Genomic DNA, 18,256 nt, shown 5'->3' on the forward strand with positions numbered 1-18,256 from the left:
CTTTAAGATGAAGAAATGTGCATTGAAAAGAGTTGAGGGTAAATTAGGGTCAACCCCTAGGATAGAGTAACGTACCTCAATGCTGTAGTGAGTAGCAAGCTTTTATGTATTCCATTAAAAGGTAATGAAGGCTCCAAAACTGGCAGTTCCATCAGGGAGACATCCCCATGACTCATCTTGCGTAAGCAGAGCTGAGTCTTCATGCCAAAAATAGAATAAAATACTCCCATTCTGTGGAGTGAAAGCAACATAATTTAATTTTGCCCTTTTTAAATTTTGTTTTGCTTTTCTTTTTCCTTTATTTTAGTTGTGACATTTTGGCTCTTAATTAAGCAACATTTTCACAAACTTCATAAAGTCTCAGCATGGCATTAAAAAAAAAAATCCTTTGTGTTGAATGTGTAAAAATTTTTACTACAACTAGATCATTCATTACCAACTATTTTAATTGTGATAATTTTCAATCTGGAGGGCATCTTATTAAAAATGGACATTAATTGCCCTGTGTTCCATCATGATTTTATAAATTGTGTCTTTTTAAGGACACAATTAAGGAGTCCTTTTCTTAGATGTATGGAACAAAAATCCAAGTAAGTTTTTTCTTTTATATTGTATGACTGTAAATGGTTTAGATGAAAAAAAATAGCCATATTTTTACTGTGTTTTCAAAGTACCATGCCCAAAGATGTATTTTTTATCTCTTATATTTTGTCATAATACTATTTTTAAACATAAGATGTTAGTCATAAGAAGTCAAGACTTTTGAAGTAGCAGTAGCCATGACAACCTTCACTCTTGGGGGTGCAGTACAAGGTCTGTTGCTGTGTGCTGGACGTATAATGCATGTGACTGGATGAAATGTTACTGTGTATGGTAAAATTACTTATGACTTCATTAAAGACTACTTTTTCTAGGTCATGCAACAAATTATCTGCAAGCTGCAATTCAGGAAATTAGTTGTCACTGCTGTGCTTCTTCCATCAAACAGTAGATAAAGACACTGTTGTGCAAGCAAGGTCTATTAAACAGGACATGTTTTGTGGATTATTCTCTTTATTTCTTTCTAATTTCAGTTTTATTCTTACATTCTGCTTAATTTTCTTTATTTCCTCCCTTTCTTTTTCTTAGTTCTCTGATTCCCTTTTTTTCTGTTTCTCTGTTTTCTGCTCTTCATCATCCTTTATACTTTGCACTGGTGAATTTTTAAACAAGTAAATAGACTATTTTTTTAACTTACTTGTAAAATGCACATGTTTTTTAACCCCATCTAATCTTAAACTGCATAGTTCTCACTGTAGTCAATTGGAATAATTGTGTTGTCTTGTGATACCTACCTTTAATTATTTCAGAATTAAAATACAACATGTTTTCTGAAGACATGTTTTCCCTGAGGACTTGTGGGGCTCACCAAGAAAATATTTGGATGACTGATGTTCTCTTGAGCACCATCAGTATCCAGCAATGCAGTTAGAAATGTCTGAGTGAACCTCTGAAGCCCTTGTACTGCAAAAAACATTCTGTGAGCAGGGTTTAAGCTTTGTATATAACAGCCAAGGTGTTTATGATCATGTATGATTGTGAGTCTACCAATACAAGATTAAAAGAATATCAGAACTGTATTTAGCAAACATTAAAAAAAATAAGGTTATCTACAGAGTTTTTATCAAAATTAATTCAAACACGTTTTTTTAGCTCTCTGGTAATAATTAATATGATGGGAAATGATGTTATGAAGAATTTCATCTTCATGCAGGTTATAGTTTTGTTGTAAGACAATTCTGTACAGATTGCACAGTAGAGCTGAAACAAAGTAAAACCCATAGGTTTTTAAGTTAATGCTGCCCATTCTATATAGTGAATGAGAAAATGATAATGAAACTGCAACTAGTTAAAAAAAGTAAAAACTTATATACTTTAGTGATATATGCAGAAAGCAGACTGGGAACTAAATTAAACTTACGTAGAAGGTCTAATTGTGCAATTTTTTGTATTTTTGAATTCATCTATAAAACCTGCCTCATCTTTAAAACAATTTTATGCATATGGTTTAGTTTATGTTTTTATGTCTATAAAATACACTCACAAAGACAGTAGTTTTACAATAATATAGACACAGTATTTCAGATATAATTTTAGATTGCAAAAAACTAATAAGAAATGTGTCGTAGGGTGACTTTACCTTTAAGATAGCTTTGGGAGCTGAGGAAGTTGAAGCTGCTGGAGGCTGATGGGAGTGTTTTCTCCTGACCAATTATCGGTCATTTTTGAGAATTGGCGGCAGTTTTAACCATTCAGAAGTGAGATCAACTTGTGAACACCACCTTAAGCCAGGGTTCTCTTGATCTTTTTGGTTTCCGGCTTCTGACAGGGTAACAGGCTCTGTCTCGGCCTCCTCCCCTGCCTCCAGGCTGGACAAGGCCTCAGAGGATGGAGGGGGAGAAACGGAGCTGGCCGGCCTGACTTGGTTTGTAGTTTCTGCTGCTGGACTGAAACCTGACACCATGAACATCTGCAGCTTTCCAAGACTTTAATTCTTTTACTACCTGGATAAAACTTACAGATTACTCTTTTTTTCTGAGAGAGAGAGAGAGAGAAGGATGAGAGAGAGAGAGATAACATGAAAAGAGACATCATAAAACCATCAAAGACAGTGAAGAAAAGAGCTAAGTTTTAGATGGAGAAGAGAGAATAAGGAGATGCTTTATAAGCTGAAATATTTTTCTGTTAAAGCTATGGAGATGGACAATAGTGTTCTGAAAAAACTCTTAATTCATGACAGAGTATATTGGGAGGAATGGAGTGTTCAAAGTTTGGATTTTGAGCAAAAGGTGGAGTAATTGTGATACAGTGAGGTGTTGGAACAAAGAGGGGAGAAGTAATAGTTGAATATTTGGGGCCATTGTAGAAGCAAAGAAAAACTTCTGTTTCCAAGAAGCTCACAGAGACAGATGAAGAAAACTTTTGCCTTTGAATAACTCATCCTTAAAAATGACATCCCAAGAATCATTTGACCCATAATACACCTCAGAGTGATGTGAAATGGGAGGAGTGAACTGATGACAGATTTCCAGGCAGCTGGCATCAGAGAAATAGAAAGCTGTAACAGAAATAGTCTTCTAGTGAGAAACTCCATAGATTAGCAGAAGAAGACTTTTGTTTCTCTACAAAGACTGATGAAAAGACTCTAGCAGGAATTGGGACTGTTTCAAACACTAAAGTTCCAAAGTTTTTTCTCTCTGTGTTGTCATGTGAACAAGGGAATGGTTTGGTAGTGGGGGATAAAAGGGTTTTCTGGAAGTTTATTCTGGTGTTCTTATTCTTGTAGTTTTGCTAATAAACTTTCTTTATTCCTTTTAAGTTTTAAGCCTGTTTTGCTCTTGCTCTAATCCGTATCTCACAGCAAAAAATAAGTAAGTTTTCTAGTAATTTTTAAATTACTGCTTTAAAACCACAACAAAATGCAATTTATTATTAAAGATGCATTAATTATGGTTACATACTATTATAAACTCACATACTATTATATATTTAAAATATTTAATTAAAAATTTTATGTACATATATATCAAGTCAAAGAATACATATCTTCAAGTTAAGACAACAACATTGCTTTTCTGAATGTTAAGGAATTTTTACTTTTCAGCTGGACAACTGGAACAAAGATAACATATTTTTTATAAAGTTTCTTGGGAATGAAATAGGAAAAAAATGTATCCAGGCAACATCACCTTAATAATTTTATGGCATCTTAGATCTACTTAATATTGAGACCATATTCTGATCAGAAAGGAACGACTTACATAAACTACTTGTTTGGTATGTTGTTCATATGTCTGGATTTCTGGTAAATGTGGGAGTTCCTCCACATCAGTATGCAGCTAGCAAGAAGCTAACAGTTCACTTGTGCCTGTATTGTTACAGGCGTACACATTAAGCTGCACTGACAGCAGTGTAAAGTGAGATGTTCTGACAGGCTCTGTACTGGGATGTAAATGTTAGACTCAATGTAAAGCCACTCACCTGGCTTTCGAATGGCAGGAGGAGGTTAGTGTAAAAACTGTCCTCCCTTTTAATGATCTACTTCTCAGGGAAATCAGTGGGAGGATGTTCTATTCTTGCTCTTTTGAGGAAGGAGAGACCTGGAGTCTCCTCTCCTCGAGCCTATGCATTGTGACCCTGACTGCTTAGAGGGAGGATGGTGGGGCATTTGCTCTATTCCCCAGAAACAGTCTTGAAGGGCTGAGGACAGGGTGGAAATGAGCTGTGGACCATGACATTTAATAAAGGTATGTGTGCTAAGCAAAACACCTGGGAAACTCCAGACAGGAAGGGAGGAAGAATTTGGGGAATAGCTAGGTTCACTGGGGCATTTCACATTCTGTAGTGTGGGGACAGATTGGGCATGGCAGCTTTTTTCCGAGGGAAATGAAGGACAGCCTGAAAATTTAGGTGGTCTTGTCCAAGTGCTGTCAACTTCTTTTTTGGCCTGGTCAAATCAGTCTCTAATTTGAATGAATCACAGAGGTGACAATCTTACTTGTGTTCCACCATCTCCCACTACAGTATACTCTTAATTTTTGTTCATTTGTACAAATTAAGAGATAAATCTGGTCCCAGGAGAGCTTATTGTGATCAGCACAGAATAATCTCATGCACTACATAGGCTGGTACAATGCTGCATGTTCGTATCTCACGTGACAGTGTGAGCAAACTGACCGATCAGACAATAATAGTGGTACAGCTAGCATATTAAATGATGTGATAACCCTTCTTTGCTGAACTTGGACATAATCATGTCAACTGTTCTTGTATGTTTGACTTCATAACGTCAAGATAGATCAGTAATTTCTGTACTTGAAGAAAATCTTCTCTAAGCTATACAATATTTGAGCATGTGGAAAGTAAGCATGACTACATTAAGTTCACTCGAAAAGGTGATGGATGGATTTTTCTTTTGACTTGTGGGAGATGTGACTACTCTGTTCCTTTCTCTTTGGCATTTGTACATATCAGAAAGTCAGTGATGGCCCATGCCTAAATCTATCCATGATAGAAGGATTGCTCCCAGTATTATATTTTGTCAGGACTACCCACTTTCAGTGTGTCTCTTCTGAAACACTTAGGTTAAGTTCTGTATTTAATTTTATTTTCTTTTTTTTCATTTACAAGACTGTCCCTTAGATTTGAAGGTGGCCATTTTAATTTTTTTTTAAACTCTAAATTCAGCTGAACCATCATGAAAGAAACCTGTCTCATAAGCTGTAAATGCAAAACCAGCACATAAGCCAAAAAGAACATTAATCTGGAAGGCAAAATACAGAAAAGGATAAGTACAGGAATATATTGAGACCCTATGCTTTGTGATGATAAAAAGTTCATTATGTTTTGAAGGAATACTGTGGGGGTTTTTTGTTAGTTGGTTGTTTTGTTTAGCCTATTTTTGTTTTTGTTGTTTTCAGCTGTTTATTTATTGAAATAAAATGCTCTTGCATTTTTCTGAGTATTGCTAAATGGCTCAGGAGGCATATTAAACAGCCTAGGATAATTCTGGGATACAACAGTGGGAAAAACTGCTCAAAAAAAATTATATTTACTGACAGGAAGTCAGTGTGCTTCTGAGTGAGGTAACAATTCTAGCATGATAATGCAAAGTATCCTGTAGTTCTTAAAGGATAGGGGAATTTTCTTTTTTTTTTTTTTTTAATCTTAGAGCTGCTTGAAAATACTCACTTACAAAATACTCATTTTGTAAGAATTTTTTATTTTGGAAGAATTTATTTGTATCTTAACTCTTGTGTGAAATATTTCTTTCAAATTCCACCTCCTTGAATGCTTTTAACAAAGCCACAGAGCAAATCTAAACCACAAATGTTTTATTAATGACCAGGTGATGACTCCTATTTAAAAGCTGGTAAACATTTTTCATGACACAAGTGATAATGTTGAAGTTGCATGTCTATATAGACATGTGTTGTGTTCTGCGCACAGCAATCCCATGTCATTTATTCTGAATAATTGAGGGAAAAGAAGGGCACTGAAGCTGGTGAAGGGTCTGGAGCCCAGGTCCTGTGAGGAGTGGCTGAGGCAGTTGGGGATGTTTAGCCTGGAGTAAAGGAGGCTGAGGGAAAGCCTGTTTGCTCTCTACAACTGCCTGAAAGGAGGCTGTGGTGATGTGAGGGTCAGCCTCTTTACCCAGGCAACCAGTGACAGAGCAAGAGGAAGCAGTCTCAAGTTGCACCTGGAGAGATTTAAATATTAGGAAAAACCTTTTTACAGAAAGGACGATCAGACATTGAAAAAATCTACCTGGGTTGAATCACCATCCCTCTAGAAGTGTTCAAAAATCATGTGGATGTGGCGCTTAGGGGCATGGTGGACTTTGGAAGGCCAGGTTAACTGGCTTGGACTTGATGGTGATATTTGAGGTCTTTTCCAACCTAAATGAATCTATTATTCTAAGACTACCTGTGAAAAAGACATATTTTTAGTAGTAATTTACCTAAGACCATGGAAATTTGTTGATATAATAAGGCTAATGAAAACTCAAAACTGACTTCTGGTTATCTGTGCCTGCTTTCTCACCGTTCTGAAGGTTTGAAGCATCTGTCCTTGGACAACATTTGCTTCAGAGACTCCCAGTACCCACCTGCCCTCTCTGCTTTGTATCTGCATGAGAAGCATTGCAGATACTACTCAGTGCAGTCACTGGGTAGGAGACATGTTGCATGAGGTTCAGGGCTGGTTGGATTAATTATCAACCTCAATGGGCCACATTCTGGTTTTGCAGTGTGTAGAGCTCTACAGCAAGAGCTGTCATAGCTTACTGGATTCTAAATGTTTTTTCAAATAACCTGTTTTCTTGTGACGTGTATGACTCCCATGAAACCATGCAAAGCTGGGAGGGAGATATGGGACCTCTATCACTTATAATGTCACAAGACACTGACTTAATCTTGAAAGATAGTTCAAATCTTCAGCAGAGAGAACAGACCTGACTTGGTGTTCCTGGTGAGGAGCTGATGAGCTGTATTATGTATAACTGGAGCTTGTGGAAGTCTCTCTGAGCCTTGCAAATAGTGAATTGCAGTAGCAAAGCTGAGAAGCAGCAGACTGTCAAATCACTGTCTCAGGGCCGTGCCAAATAGGCACCACAGCTTGAAAGCATTCTGCAATTGATTAAAGTACTCTGCTCAGTGCTATGCTAGAGAGCTATGAGAAAGCAGATACTTCCTGCAGAAAACAAAGCAGAATTTAAAATCTGTTTAGGGGTCAGAATTACGCATCCCTGTTACCTAAGTGAGAAATTTTTATAAGGTGAGAACAAGGACTGAAAATTTATTGAAGCAAGAATCTGTTTGATATAAAGAAAACATGATTTAAGACTAAAAGTCTTTACTATAATGAAACAACAAAGACTTGTCTGTCTCAGCTTTTATGTCATCATCAGTCACAGTGGGTCTCTGTAAGCAGAGTACATTCTGTATAAAATGTGATCATATTTATTTCTCTTTTTCAAATAGTGATAGGAACAAATTTGAGTTATGTTTCTGATTTTCAGGAAAGCACAAAGGTTTTGATTCTTATACTGCTACAAAAACAATATTAATTTCTAGTATGTACAAGAAAAATTATGGAAAATTGTTCAGTAAGTTGAATTGAAGCTTATATGTTTGAAGAAATTACTTCAGGGAATTTGTGTTAAGGGACGATTTTGTGTTCTCTAAAGTGGATGTAAAACAAACCAATTAATGCAACCTAGGATGATACATGATCTGTAAAAATGTTACTGTATGAGTTATTAAAGTAATTAAATGACCTGTCTCAAGGTGCTAAAATAACTCAGTACTGGTAATGAGGTTAACAGAGTTTAATCTATAAGTCATTAGCTTGTATCAAGATGAATTGTGTAGGTGGAGCTAAAAGTAATGATGCTTCTTGTCTGCTGCAAAGCAGTCCAATACCCTGTTTTAAAACAAAACTGGCCATGTTGAGGGAATTAGTCTTCTAACTCCCAGGGATGTTGCTGTGAACACTGAGTGACACAACATCTTATAAACAAACTCCGGCTGTTACCAACCCAGGAATTTATGACCCTGGAAAAAAATTGTTTTTCTGACAATTTATAAAAAATTTCAATTAAATAATAACAATGTGTTGTTTCTAATGGGTTTTCTTTAATCATATCTTTGGGATTGTGTTCTACTGCATCAAAAATATTACTCAGTTTAGGGTTTTGCCTCGGCTTTGTTAGAAATAGAGTGAGCTAGTGTAATATAATTTTGTGGCTATTTGTGACATGAATTTGTTTTGTATGATGTATTAAAGTAAAATAACCCGATTCAACATTTACAGAACAAGGGCACTGTTTTAAAAGTTATGTCCCCTCTGAGCCAGTTTCATAAACTGAAATTTCTTGCTAAGAACTCAATTTTTTATGTTTTTTTATTCAGCAGTATTGTATATAGATCCAAGGTTTCTTAGCTATGCAAACAGATTGGTGTCAGCCAGAAGCATATTCTAACCTTTTGTTTACACTACAGAATTCAAAATATATTGTTTACTTTTGCATTTTTTCACGTTGAACTCCTTACGTTTTTACCTGTTGATAGAACTGACCTTTACTGAGTTAATTGGTAGGAGCGCCAGCATTTGCTAGACTTACTCTAACGACTGGACAATAAATTATCATTAAAGCTAATATGATTTAGGAAAACTAATCCAACTGTATATTTAGTTGCCAAAATACATAAACAAGTTTTAGCCTTATTATTTATAAATTAAACTGAAGCTATTCAGCTTTGACTAATAAAATACCATTAGACGTTTCAGACTTGGAACAGAATGCTAGTAGAAAACTGCGGTGTTGGTGGATGTGATGCATGGAGACACTGCATCATTTTGTTACAAAGGTATCCTTTTACCTGTCAGTAGGTGAAGGGAGTGTTTATTGTGTTGCTATCAATTTTTTGTATCAGTGTCACAAAGTGGAACCACAATGTTTATATTCTGAACTGAAACCCTAAGGGCTTGCAAACTGATAGAGAGTTAGCAGGTGTTTTCTGCTGGACAGGTAATGGTAAGGCCAGTTATATATGTAGGTGGTGCTTTGTGGTTATTTAATGGGTTAGCAGTCTGTTGTTTTGGGACATTGGTATGATCTAAAGTTTCTTGCTAACATACTCTGGGATTGAAAATACTCCAAAACCTATACCAGAGTTGTGAGGTTTCAAGTATGCAATGGAGAAAAAATTTGGGAAGGTTTTATGGTCTAACTCTGGGCTGGCATTTTTTCAGTTCTACTTGTGAGCTGTGTGCTTTGCTTTGTTTGTGAGGAAACATGTATACTCTAGTGAGCAGCTGTTGAAGTGGTATATGTTAGCCTGCTACTTAACTGCTCATCGCAATATATGCAAAAACCCACCAAGGATAAGGAAAAGATCAGAGGAATAATGACAGGCTTGAGAACCCTTCTAACTACTGCAAAGTACACTGAAGCAGGGACTTGTCATCATGAAATACCAGATAAATACCATCAGAGGGGGAATGTTGGATCATTATACTTAATGCAAAATCTAGGATGATTTTTTAAAAAAAAAAAGCCTCATCTCACTAATTAATTGGGGTACATTATCCTTGTGGTTTGAACTGACATCAGAGAAATCCTTTGCTTGGGCAACTCTTGCACAAGTTAGTTTGTTCCAGTCTTTGTCCCTTCAAAAGATACCACTTGTTTCTTTGACCTAGAGACTTTCTATCCACTGCATGCATAATTAATCCTTTTGTGGGAAGTCTCTGAAATCAATTAAAATGCGTTGTTATAACCATATCCAAGTGCTTAGATGAAGGTAAGACTGCAGATGTTGAAATGCTCTTCCAGTTCATGGTCTTGAAAAATTGTTTTTATTGCCAGAAAGATGTCTTTCACCATGAAAAGAAACACAACAAAATATTTATATAGTGGAAAAGAGCTAGATAAATTTCATTTCATACTCAAAAGAAAATATGTTTAATGTACTGCATAATAATAATAATAATAATAATAATAATAATAATAATAATAATAATCTGGTGCAGCTACAAGAATTACTTCTCTATGCAAATTAACTTCTCTATGGAAAAATCCTAACATTAGTACTGCAGAGAGACATTGTTATAATGACAACTTTTCTTGCTCTTATTCAGCCAGCCAGTGCACATGGACATTAATCTGAAGCAGAAACAAAGTGGAATCCATTCAGGATATTGAATATTTGCTTGAGATATAATCCTTGCCCAGTAGCATTAGATACTGCTCAGAAAACAAAAATTTTGTGAGTTAGCGTGAGAGTGAGGAAAAATAATAATTTGAAATTTGGTTTAAGTGGTTTCTATGAGAAAGAGCACTATAAAGCATTTTCAAACAGTATTTATTCCTTTTAGATTCATAAATAATTGCCATTTCTCCAATATGTACTCTGTTGTATGTGACTATTGTAATAGCACAAAAAACCACTGATTTCTGTGGTTGGTAGATCCTAATCCTAGAGACCTAAGGATTTTTTTTAACAATAGAACTTCTTATTCCTGACTCTCTGTCTACAGATATCTTTCCCATTTATTTTCTACTTAATAGAATTATTTTAATTCCACTGGTGCTCCTCTGGAAACCTTAACTCAGTGTCAAGTGAAAACTGGAGTGTGGAGCACATGAAAGATTCAGCTCCACATCTCTCCCATACTTTTGAAAGTGTTGTGTTAGCTCCTGAAAATATAAGCTGTGCATCTTTCTGTAGGCCGGTGTGACTGGGCTGCAGGTCTCAGGTCAGGCTGCTTGGGCCTATTGCTGTCTTTCTCTACCTGAATTCCAGCCAATCCTTCCTCACTACCGAAGGCATTTTGATGTCTGTTACAAAGATGGATTTAGCTTCTTACTGAGCTATGAGTTGGAGTATAGACTTTCAATTTATAAACAGAGGTACAGTTCACCCCAAAAAGATTCTCTTTGAAATGAAAGTACTTAAAATTCTCCTGCTGTCCAGTTCAGCTGAAATGTAAATCACAGAGTCTAGATAATTGCACATAATCTCTTAATCTAGCAGAGATTTTGGCTGTATTGCCTCCCTGCCTAAAAAACACCAGCTGTCGTTTTCTACACTCTCAGGGACCTTTTTTCCTTGTGTTCAAACCACCTGGACAGTATTTTTTGTGCTGGAGAACAGGAGCTTCACAGCTTCGTGCTTATGTTGCAGTTGCAGCTATCCTATTCCATTTTAGATTTGACTAGCTGAAAAATCTCTGCATGCACTGGCATTTCCTTTGTTTTGAGTCAGATGTTTTATTCTTGCATCCAGCAATTTCTCTTCAGTGTTCTGTTTCTGCACTGGTTTAATTTTCTTGTTTGATTGTTCTAATTTTCATCACTCATTTGATACTAGGTGCTTTTCTTTATATTGTTTTTGGATATTGTTTTTATTGCCTTTATGGTTCTGTTCTCTGTGGTTTTTTGCTTGTACTTTCCAGTAAATCTATCTTTCATTTCATAAGTAAGAAAAGGTAAAATTTTAGGTTGTATTTCTTAGAAACATTATTATTGGTGACTTTATTGACCGTTCAAGATTTTTAGGATAACATAGGTTTGAAAAACATTATAGAACCATCCTTGAACGTAGCTTGAGATGCTGCACGTCTTTAATAGTCTGCTATTTAATAGTCTGCTATTTAGAATGGCATTTAAGCATCTACCACACTGCTGGTTTTAATTTTTATTTCATAGCTACTGTCTGAAAAGTCTTTACGTGGGGCTTACAAAATCCTAAAAACCTGCAAGTTTAGTAGTGTTAGATGTTAGCAATGTGGTTAACTTCAGATGAATCAGTGGCACATCCAAGACTTAGAATAACCCAGCACCATTTGTAATGAGGAAAGAGCTGTGTCCTGATCATGAAAAACAGCTCAAAGATAATATTCTCTTGAGTCATAGATTCACCAAAGTTTGTATAGCTGGTGTAGTTGAAGCTAAACTCTGTGCAGAGATATAGCTACAATTTTTCAAGTGAAGGATTAGCTTTGCCCAGGTACAAACACAGAATCTTCAAAAAACAAAGCTGGAGCATGTTTCCTCCTGAACAATCTTTAAGCCTTTTAACGTGTCTCTAATACCTACATCAGACAATAGCAAAGTATGATCTGTGTCTTTAAAATAATGAATATAAATTTCACATAATGGTGGTACTGTCTAAGAAAACGTGATCTTCTCTATCACCATCTTAGATGTCAAAGAATACTTACAAAGTCTCCCTGTTGCTAATAGTAGCTGGCAAAATTGACAACAACCATTACAAACTATACATCCAATATATGCAATTTAAAGTTCAATGAACATAGAGTTATTTTGAGGAGCTGCCTGTAATAGAGATTCCTGGTAATGGTGCCCCTGTAAAGAGGGAGGAAGGTATCTTAGGGAGTCAGATACTAAAGCCAGAAGAATGTGAATTAGGTAAGTAGTTAGGCCCCTGAACTTAAGAAAAGCAGACTTCAGCTCTTCAAGGAGATAGTCAGTAGGATCCCCTGGGAAGTTGCCCTCAGGGACAAGAGAGCAGAACAGAGCTTGCAGATCTTCAAGGAAGTCTTCCACAAGAGCTAAAGAGCTGGCAATCCCCAGGAGCAAGATTTCAGGAAAAGAAGGAAAGAGACTGGCATGGCTGAATAGGGAACTTCTGGTCAAACTAAAGGAAGAGAAGAAAATGCAGACAGTGAAAACAAGGACTCATAGCCTGGGAAGGGTGTAGAGATCCCTAGGTTTAGTTGTGTAGGGATGGGGTGAAGAAGGCCAATGCAATGCTGACCTTAAATTGGTGGGGCATATAAAGAGTAAGAAGGGCTCCTTCAGGTATGTCAACCAGAAAAGGACGGTCAAAGGTGACACCCACCTCTCCCCCACTCCATAAACAATTCTGGAGAGCCGGTAACTATGGATAAGGAGAAGGCTGAGATACTCAACAATTTTTTTCTTGCCTCAATCATCAATGGCAACCTATCCTTCTACACCTCTTGAGGGGATGAACAGCAGGATGAGACTGGGGGGTCTAAGTACCCACAACTGTAAGTAAATGTCACATTCATGATCACCTGACAAACCTGAATATATGTAAGTCTGTGGGACTTAATGAGCTGCATCCCAGAGGCCTGAGGAAATTCACTGTTGTAGTTGCCAAGCTGCTCTCCCTGATATTTGAAAAGCTATGGCAGCCAGGCAAAATCTCAGGGGACTGGAAAATGTGAAAACATGCACTCATCTTCAAAGAGGTGAAATGAGACCCTGTCAGCCTTCCTTCTATTCCTGGGAAGATCAGGGAACAGATCCTTGTGGAAGCTGTGCTAAGGCACAGGGAGGATCAGGAGGTGATTTGAGACATCCAGCATGGCTTCACCAAGGAGAAGACCCCACCTGAAGTCCTACGTCCAGCTCTGGGATCCCCAGCACAGGAAGGATATTGACCAGTTGACAGACTGCTACTAGGGATCAGAGGGATGGAGCACCTCTCCTATGAGGAAAGGTGGAGAGAATTGGGATTGAACAGCCTGGAGAAGAGAAGGCTTTGGGGTGACCTAATTGTGGCCTTCCAGTACCTGAAGGGAGCTGTGAGAAAGATGGAGACTCTTTACAAGAGCATGTCGTGACAGGACAAGAGAGAATGGCTTCAAACTGAAAAATAGTATGTTTAGATTAGGTATTAGGAAGGGATCTTTTACTGTGAGGGTGATGAGATACTGGCACTGTTTCCCAGGGAAGTTGTGCATGCCCCATCCCTAGAAGCATTCAGGGCCAGATCGGATGGGGTTTTGAGAAGCCTGGTCTAGTGGAGGGTATCCCTACCTTTGGAAGGTTCTCATGGGAGCTGAGAAACTAATATCCACAGGTGAAATAATGAGCCAAAGGAATGAGTGCAGCACTGATGACTGGCTAAGACTTGACACAGGTATTAAATGTCACCTTGCAGTAGGTTTCATAAGTTTCCTCTATGCACATATTTCATGTGTAAAACAAACAATTGAAGTGATGTCAAGTTCATAACTAAGTTTGCTGATTAAAGCATGTTTTATGGCTACTGTACATTAAAAATTTCAGATATACAATTAATCTGTATGTTTTTGTTAATTTATTATTCTTTCTCTATATTAAGCTCTGATTTGATAAAAATCATTCTGTCACATGTCTTTGCAACTTTCTATTTGGTGTAAATCATGTATAAGTATGATCAAACTGCACAGCCTATCTGAGGATTTCAGTGCATTTCATTCCGTGTCATCAGAGCAGCAAATTGCATATTTGGAGCGTCAGTGCTTGTGATTTCTGTTTCTCTAGTGCCATTTCTGCTGTACATAGATTGTTCACCGGTTAGTAAAATATTTCAGTAGGTGAGATCAGTGGCAGATAATTATTTGTTTTCACCCATTTGTTTTAGGGATAAAGATCTCTGGGAGGGTAGGAGACAAATGTCTGCAGTACAGGGCAGCTGGGATACCAAGAAAGGAATTGTAATCATATGAAATGGCTGAAAACAGAATGGTTATGTGCAGACAGCAAAAAACTACAGAGGAAACTCAGGGGAAAGACTAGAGTTCCACAAGCATTGGGCATTGGATTATTGTTTTACTGTAGCCTAGTGGTACAGTATGGGCAGCTAAGAGAGCTGCCTATAGCTGAAAATTTATGGAGCTGTATGTCAAGTATTCTTATAGTACCTGCTATCTTGCATGTTCCACAGAGATACCTTTTAAAAACACTCTGTGCCTCCCGCTTGGAGTTAGAAAAGGTCAGAAAACAATTACTTCAGCAGTGAGAAAGTTTGTGCACAAAAAACATTTCAGGATCCATTTTGTATCAGGACTGGGACTCTTCCAAGATGCTTCAAAAGTTATCCACAGAGATTGAGCGTTTTTGTTCTTTTTTTTCTCCTTCATCCTGTTTTGTTGGTTTTTTCCACAGCATTTTATAATACCTCTCTTATGACTCATGGCTTACCTGACATCTTCCCAAACAAAACTACAACAGCTGAGGCTGACCTGATAATAAACTGGACTAGTTAATAAGAAATGCTACTTGTGTGGGAAGTAAGAGCGTGATTGTTTGTATAAAACTGGATTATGATACCTCAGAGAATATCCCTCAAATCTGAACAGTGATGAGCAACTATGTCAAGAAAGATGTATGGCTGGCAACATACCTGCGGCTTTTCTGCTCTTTAGCTGCCATTGAATACTTGCAAAAATACAAAAATCAATTGTGGTGTTGATAGTGGATCTAAGCCTTTATACTGCTATATCAGTAGTATATTTCTTCTCTGAGAGAGTATTATTTATAAAACATAAAATTGTACCAGTGTAAGAAAAAGTGAAACAAATTTTGAATGATGGCATATTTTACTTCTGAGTTGTTGCAGTAAAACTCTATGCTGTCAATAATGGTTATTAATATGTGGTAATGACCTCTATATGATGAGTATTGTCTCGTGTCTGTGCAATCCTAACTTAGATCTAAATTAGATCTATCTAGGACTGTTTTGTTATATATATATAAATTGGTTACATGTATATTTTAAAAATAAAGCATATGTCCACTACTTTTCTTGAATAAGAGTGTTTGCATGATTTAGGGAGCTTTCTGGGAAAGACTTCACCATTTCTTCAAATGATTAATGCTCTTTTACAAAAAACCATGAAAAAAGTTTACTCTTCACTCATTTGAGGGACCAGTTTTATCTCCTAGGGTTTACAACAGGCATCGGTACTGGGAGTACAGCTCTTAAAAAGGTGGGATTTTTGCGATTTTGGTTTTTGGGGGGGGGGGGTGGATTTTTCAGTGCCCATAATTTTGGATCCTAGAATTTCCTTTTTTTGTTGCACCCTCAGTTTATAAATCAGTAAAAATGTACTGTGTTTCTAAAACTTTATATTAACCTATGGTTCATAGCGATTGTCAGACTTGAAGCCAGCAGATTTCTTTTTCTGCATGCATTTTGAGATGATGCTTCCATAGCTCTGCATTGCAGTTCTGGCTTAGTTACCCTGCTTTCTTAAAATTTCTTCTCTAAATATTTAACTTGATAAAAAGTTGATGAACAGATGGTGAGATTCCAGGACAGACCCTTGATCACATCCAACTGTTATCAGCCTATAGGCAGAGTATGAACCATCAGCCTGTGAGACTGATTGAACCATTTTTTCATTCATCTACTTGATCATGCAGACAGTAGAATCTCTGACTAATTACTGGGATAAGATCAAGAAGTGTCAGTACCAAGATTAGGAATGCTAGGCATTCTGGCCTTATTCACACCCTTTACAGTTGTTCCCACTGTGTTTAGCAAGGGGCTTCCATTTGTCTCTTTATTCTAACACAATGAAAGAAGCTTTTTCTGCATTTCTTGATGTTTTTTGACAGTTCTGGATTCGGCTGAACTCTGAAGATTTCCAATGCTATCCCTGTATATGCAGTCAAGATTCCTACATTCCTTCTTTTCAACCTCTCATAGTTGTCATTTCCTGTGCATAGAAACTCAGCTGTGCCTGTTAGCCAAGCCAAACACCTGATGTGTTTCCCTGTTCTCAACATGGAGACCCTGCTTGTGCTCAGGAGTGGCTGCCCTTCAAGGTGTGCCAGCCTTGCTGCACTCCTTTGCCTTCCTGTACCGATTTCTGTGTGATCACATTTATCATCTCTTCTTGATGAGCCAGCTTTCCCAGAGGCAGCAGGTATATTTGTCTTGGGACTGCATTATGCAATACAGACTTACACTTGTGCCTCAATGGTGTCAAACAGGATATGTTTGATACTAATTTCAATTTTGCAGTTTTGTCAACACCCTTGACATCACCAAGTTTTGTTGCCTCTGCTGGTAAAAGTGTTTCCATGAGGTAATTAGGAATATAGAAATGAAAAGAAAGAATGGCAGTGCGATGTTTCACTAACTGACTTAGTCCTTAAAAATTTTTACAAATACTGCCTGGGATAAAATCCAGCAATCTTTTGCACTGCACTGATGCAATTGTCTCATGTATCCACAAAACAGCAAGATCTGCCTGAAAACCCTTATTACCTTTTCCTCCATTGAGAAGACTGACAGATGTAATACAAAATTACTGTTGTAATTTTCTATTACAGAATATTTGTAATGTGTTTATCCTTTGTAAAAGCAAAACCTTTCATTAGGTAAGTAGGCTACCATGCAGTAATTTTACCATCTCAGTGCAATCAAAATACGTAGTTTATAGCTTTTGGTTACATACTTAAAAAAGTAAGATTTGCTGTGTCTTAGCAGCAGCAAAGTCTGTAATGACAGCCAGAATGCATTTACCTGAGTAAGAATGGTTGGTCATTTACCTCACAAAGAGCTATAGTTGAATGGATTTTTAGTGAGTAATTAAATTAAGGAGTGCTGTATAATTAAGTTCATGGATCATGGAGAATATCCCTTGATATTTTTGCTTTGCAAACAAGTTGTCTCTCTCTTGTATATTTAATTGCTTAGCACTTCCTGGTACCTTTTAAAGTGGGAATCACTAGATAAAATCTCATTGATGCTATGATAAATCAACTAGACTGAGTGGTATTTACAGGTATGGGGGAATTCAAACATTCTGCATTTTTAATGTTGTCTTCTGCCTTTCTTAATTACTTTGTAACCCACACGTTTACTGATGACTTAGTTCTCAGCACTGCCGATATCATGGTAGAAAAGGGGCTGATGAATCAATAGGTTGCCAACCTCCAGTGCAAGGTGTCTTCCACAGGATCTGTTAAAAATGCAAGAAACACTGTAAGATAGAAATTCATCAAATCAGGAAGAACATGATCTTGTCCTGTGAAGCCTTGCAAGATTAAAGAAAATTTCCTAACTTGCATGACACTGAAAATAGTTCTGAGGTAGCAGAAAATTTTTGTGAAAAAATCTGAAAGCAACCTACTTGCATATGTACTGTCCATACAAATTTCTCCTGTGCACCAGTTGATCTCAATAGTTTCTTTTGGGCCTTCTCCACTTTACATGAATTCCTTCTTCCCTTCACTTGCTTCAAAATTTGAATCCAAACTGTTTAAGAAATTCCTAAACATACCAAAATCGACTCTAAAGTGTACTTGCAATTACTAGTTATAGGTATTGTTCAGATGCCCTGAACTGCAGAAATCTTTCTGCAGTTATTAGTGGTGCTGATCTTGCTGGTTCTTAACTGTCTTTACAAAGGGCAGCTGAATCAGAAGCTGTTATGTAGAAGA

This window comes from Parus major, chromosome Z (assembly GCF_001522545.3).
Source record: "Parus major isolate Abel chromosome Z, Parus_major1.1, whole genome shotgun sequence".
Classification (NCBI taxonomy): domain Eukaryota; kingdom Metazoa; phylum Chordata; class Aves; order Passeriformes; family Paridae; genus Parus; species Parus major.